The sequence below is a fragment of the Rhineura floridana genome, chromosome 15 (assembly GCF_030035675.1).
Source record: "Rhineura floridana isolate rRhiFlo1 chromosome 15, rRhiFlo1.hap2, whole genome shotgun sequence".
NCBI classification, from domain to species: Eukaryota; Metazoa; Chordata; class Lepidosauria; order Squamata; family Rhineuridae; genus Rhineura; species Rhineura floridana.
The window spans coordinates 31,012,157-31,018,156 of NC_084494.1; positions in this window are offsets into that span (position 1 = coordinate 31,012,157).

A 6,000-nucleotide genomic window follows, 5' to 3' on the forward strand; every position below is an offset into this window, starting at 1 on the left:
CCGCCACTGCCCAAAGGTATTGTGTTACATAATATTATTTGCTCTATTTCTTTAAACAAGGGGCATAAAAAGCAAAGGTGTAGTCATGCTAGTCCATAAGAGAACATTCCCGAAATCCACAGCTGGACAATACTAGAATCAATCAAAATGTTACAAAACAGTGACAAGCTTTTGAGTTCTCTAGCACTCTATCAGAGCAAGGTGATGATCCTAAATGGGTTGTGGTTAAAGATGAAATCAAATTGGTACCTGCAAGCAATTCTCCCCCCCCCGCTTACTTTCATCACTGATTTTCTCTCTTTTAAAATCGATCTGTCTTACACCAATCGCAATCAAGCAGGCTCCAGACTTAAATAAATAAATAAAATATATATTTGCATGGAATTGGAATGCATGCACACACTGAGCAGGTCTTGCCCTGGGTTGCGCGCTTGGAATTCGCAGTTTCCAAGCCTGCTTTGAAACTCCATTTTGACAGGTTGCAGCAGGAAGACATGGCAGTGCTGCTGAGGGTGAAGGAAATGAGAGGCGGCAGCGAGGAAGTCAAGAAGAAAAGAATGGAGAGAATGAGTTGAAATAAAGGAAATTATGTTCTGGCTTCCCTGCAAAATGCTTTTAAGGTATGGCCAGCTAGGGAGTAGCGGGAATAAAACTGTGTTCAGGATACACAAGCGTAGGAGAGCAACTGACAGGCAGGGCTGCATCTGCAGTGGGACAGAGGTCATGAGGGCCAGCAGGACTCTTGCCCTAGCTCTAGGCCAGCTGTGGGGGAACCTTGGGCCCTCCAGATATTGCTGAACAGCAGTGTCCATCATGCATGCTCATTGGCCATGCTTGCTAGCGCGGAGGAGTGTTGTAGTTCAGCAACATCTGGGTGGCCTGCTGCCAATGAATGCTCTTGGATTATACAGGTGTTTGTCACATTTCCATTTTCTGGTTTCACATTAAAACATCTGCAGTGGAGGGCTAGCACGGTGCAGCTGCCTGTCTGGAAATTAGTAGTTGCCACAGGTGACCAGCCCGTGTTTGGAATATCAGACTAGGGATGGAAACACACCTGTGGTTGTACTGGTTATATGTTACTCAAGCTCCATCTCTTTTTACTCCAAAGCCTGAGAAATTGGAGATCAAGTATGTTTTACCTTGAAGTTAGCTCCACACAGACTTCGAAACTGATTGGCCATAAACTCTGTTGCAAATCCAGGTTTATCCAATGAAAACACTTAGCTGTAGGCTCAGGCAGTGATTGTCCCAAAACTTTGTTGTAGGTGGTCTAAAAAGGGCTGGCATCAGCAATGGAAAAAGGAGATATGTCCAGCTGTGGACAAATACGTTTCAAGCCACTGCCAGACAAAACGGTTCTGCTGCTTTTGAAACAACTAATGTGCATGTAGCCAAGACGGGAAGGCCTATATACAAATCCCCACTCATCCATGAAGCTCACTGAGCAATCTTAGGTCCGGCAGCTTTTCTCTGGCTAACCTAACTCAAAAGGTGGTGATTGTGAGGATAAAGTGGAAAGCATCATTTAAACTGCCCTGGGCATTTTGAAGGAAAGGTGGCATAAAACTGTAAAGTGTAAATATGTAAGAAAGTCCAAGCCAGTCACATTTGTCTTCACAAGAGGAAACTTCTAAAAATAAATAAGGGGATTGGTACAATGGAAGTTAAAAGGGAAAGTCAAGAGCAGTGGCAGCTGGTGGCTCCATGTTGTGGGACAGTGGAATCCACTCCAGGTTTTAGTCTGAACTTCTAAGGAGCTGTCCAAGGTGTTGCAGCTTTGAAAGTTCTGACTAAAACCCGGAATGGATTCCACTGCCCCGCTGACGTGAAGCCACAAGCTGTCACTGGTCAATAAGATAAGGGATAAGCAGTGAGAGGGCCATGTTTGCTGATGACCCCAAATTCTTCAGGGTGGTAAGAACAAAAAGGGCTTCTGAGGGCGTCTGAAAGGATCTCTCCAAACTCCATAATGGGCCCTCAAACCGCAGATGCAATTCAATGTAAGAAAGTGTAAAGTGATGCACCCTGGGGCAAATAAAAATCCTAGCTTCACATATTTGCTCATAGGATCTGAATTGCTGGTAACTGATCAGGAAAAAGATTGTTGGGCTGTGGATAGCTCACTTAAAATGATGACCCAGTGTGCAGCAGCTGTGAAAAAAAATGCCACTGTGGAGATCATTAGGAAAGGGATTGAAAATAAAACTGCCAATACCATATGCCATTATGCAAATTGATGGTGCGCTGCATTTGGAATCCTGTGTTACAACCGTAGTTGGGGATGTGGCTGTGGGTCAGTGGCAGAGCATCTACCTTGCTTGCAGAACATCCCTGATTCAATCCGCACATCTCCAGGTAAGGCTGGGAGAGACCCCTGCCTGAAACCCTGGACAGCCACTGCCAGTCAGTGTAGACAGTACTGAGCTAGATGGACCAATGGTCTGATTCAGTGTAAGGCACCTTCCTATGTTCCCTCTCCCCCACCCTCTTATTAGAGCTTCCACGTTAACTGAAAATGATACTTGGTCAGAAAAGGCCGCTCTGGGCTCCTGCCGGGAGGAAGGGCGGGATATAAATCAAATAATAAATAAATAAATAAAAAGGGCAACTAAAATTACCACGGGGCTAGGACAACTCCCTTATGCGGAAAGATTGCAATATTTGGGGGTCTTTTAATTTAGAAAAAAGGCAAGCAAGATGGGGACATGATAGTGGGGTATAAAATGGTGCTTGGTGTGGAGAAAGTGGATAGAAAGAAATCTCACATACTAGAACCCAGGGTCATCCAATGAAGGTGAATTTTGGGGAAATTGTACAGAATCTTCCAGCATCCACTTGGTTCTAGTATTATAGGACACAGAGCATAGTTAAACTATAGAATTTGTTCCCAGAGGATATAGTGATGGCTTTAAAAAGGGATTAGACACATTCATGGAGGATAAGGTTATCAATGGCTGCTAGCCATGAAGGCTGTGCACCATCAGGCCTGGTGCCAGCAGGTGGCCAGGTTGGGCACTAGCCAAGGGTCCAGCAGTTGAGAGGGGCCTCTGCAACTGGGGCTGGGTGGGTGTAGCTCTCAGGCAACCCCCCATCACCACGAGCTGGCTGCAGTACTTCCCATGTTGCACTGCCGCCACCTGGGGCTTAAATAAGCCTGGCCATGTCAGCATGCGTACTTGCCATTACCCAAGATGGCGATGCGGTCATCAACATCCCCCCGCCGCAACCTTGGTGATTGTAGGCATGTGCATACAGCATGCTGACATGGCTGGGCCACACACTGCCACTACCTTTGTGGGCCCACTGCAGTCTGGTGCTGGCCCTGTGTACCATCTCCGGAATCAGGGGCAGCATGCCTCTGAATACCAGTTGCTGGGGGAATCACAAGTCAAGCCAGCGCTGTTGTACTCAGGTCCTGCTTACAGGCCTCCCATAGGCACCTGGCTGGCTACTGTAAGAACAGGATACTGGACTAGATGGGTTTTTAGTTTGATCCAGCAGTGCTCTTCTTATGTAGCTGCCCTTGGGTGCCAGGCAAAGTCTATCCTGTATCAATAGGCATTTGGGGTTTAACTCTGATCATAGAATCATAGAGTTGGAAGGGGCCTATAAGGCCATTGAGTCCAACAACCTGCTCAATGCAGGAATCCAACTTAAAGCATTCCTGACAGGTGGCTATCCAGCTGGTGTATTTGTCAGTTCATTAAATTTGGTTTTAGTTTATGTTTTAGATCTGGCAGTGCAATATCTGAATTACTGGTTTTATGGCACTGCTCTTTTATTCGGCAAGTTTGACTTTGGCTGCTGTTATGTGTTTTGTCACATGCGTTTTATATTTTATTGTGCTTTTATGATGTTCTACTCTTTGTCAAGCCACCTTGAGTGCAATTTGTAGAAAGGCAGGACAAAATAAATACATTGAAACGAAAGACACTCACTCCCCCACCAGAGTCAAGTGTTTGAGTTGCAAACATCCTGGTTTAACATTTCAGTACAGAATTTCTGGGAGGAGGTGGGTGCTTCACAGAGAAGTCACTGCATGTGAAAGGAAAGGGGCATAGAGAGGCCACCGGAGACCAAGATGGTAAAAGGTTTAGAATGCAGAGCTTGCCAGAAAAAAGTGACGAAAGAGGTACATTTCGTTTAAGGGCGGGAAAAAGATTAAGATGGTACTACAAGCATATTCAGATATTTAAGGGGTTTGCCATTCACAAAATTTTTCTCTTGCCGCCCCAGTTTCCCAGTTTTGATCCATCCTATTCCATTCCTGTATACAGTAGGGCCCCACTCATACGGTGGGTTACGTTCTGGACCCTTGCCGAAAAGCGAAAACTGCCAAAAAGCAGAATTCATTGAATAGAATGGCACGTGACACCCGAAAACCGCCGTAAAAGTGGAACAAGTGCCATATGAGTGGGGCTTTAGTCTAATTGCATCTAATTGAGACCGCCACATTAGCGAAGCGCCATAAAGCGAAGCGCTGTAAAGTGGGGCCCTACTGTACTCTACTGTGGGGATGGAGAACCTTTTTTCTTGCTGGGGGCCGTATTCCTGTTGGGGTAATCTGTTGGGGGCCACATGCAGACTGTGGCCAGGGCCACTTCCTTTCTCTGTCCCCCACCCCCTTTTCTCATGCTCTCCTCACCTCTCCCTCTTTCTCCTTACCCAATGGGCTGCCTGGGGAGGGGCAGATCGCTTTTGCTACATTTATTTATTTATCCATTATTGCATTTATATCCCACTTTTTCTCCAAGGAACTCAAAGTGGCGTACATGGTTCTCCCCCTCCTAATTTAATCCCCGCAACAACCCTGTGAGGTAGGTTAGGCTGAGAGGCAGTGACTAGCCCAAGGTCACCCAGTGTGCTTCGTGGCTGAATGGGGATTTGAACCCTGGTCCCCCAGGTCCTAGTCCAACACTCTAACCACCACACCACACTACCTCTCAGGTCTGAACTGATTGCTTGCAGAGGGCTTCTGAAATCCCCTGCTCACCTGTTTATATTTGCAGGTGTTGAAGAGGGGTTTGGTGGCAAAACCAAACATAAAGTTGATGTATGGAATGCTCTGCACCAAGATGTTGCTGCTGTTGTTGTTATTACTATTTATAGACCTCTTCAAAGGATAGAGTCATCAAAGTGGTGTACAAGCTTTGTAGCAATGGCTGTTGCCTTAGATGCCCCTAGACTACGGAATGCCTTCCCCTGTGAGGTAAGATCAGCCTCTTCCCATTTGTAGATGGCTCCTGAAGACCTATCTTTTTATTCAAGCATTTGGTTTAATTTTAACCCCTTTGTACTGATGTTTTTAAGGATTTTATGGATTTGTTTATGTATGTTTTTGTATTTTGACATCTCTGTGTGGTTTTATGTGCACTTTGTATTTTTAAATCTATGTAAACCGCCTGGGGATCTGCATTCCAGGTGAGAGTTGGGCAACAAAAACAAAATAATTATTAAACTACGCAAAGCCGTGGATAAGGATAGGCCTTTCAGTCAATGGCTATTAACCATCACGGCTAAATGGAAACTCCATGTTCAGAGGCAGTATATTGCTGAATACCAGTTGCTGTGGAGCAACAGTAGGAGAAGATGGCTTTTGATGCTGCTGCTACTGCTTCCTCTTCTTTATGCCCAGGGATGAGGAACCTGTGGCTGTCTAGATCAGCTTTTCCCAACCAGTGTGCCTCCAGATGTTGTTGGACCACAATTCCCATCTTTCCTGACCATTGGCAATGCTGGCTGAGGCTGATGGGAGTTGTGGTCCAACAACATCTGGAGGCACACTGGTTGGGAAAGGCTGGTCTAGATGCTGGTGAACTCCAATTCCTAGCATCCCAGCCTGAAAGGCCAATAGTCAGGAATGTGCTGATATTTGTACTCCAACAATATCTGGAGGGGCCACAGGTCCCCTGTCCCTGCTTTATACCCTGCTGGTGGGAGTCATATTCCCCACTGCTGGTTCAGCAGGACCGGCAAGTGTGTGGGTTCCTAGAGAGG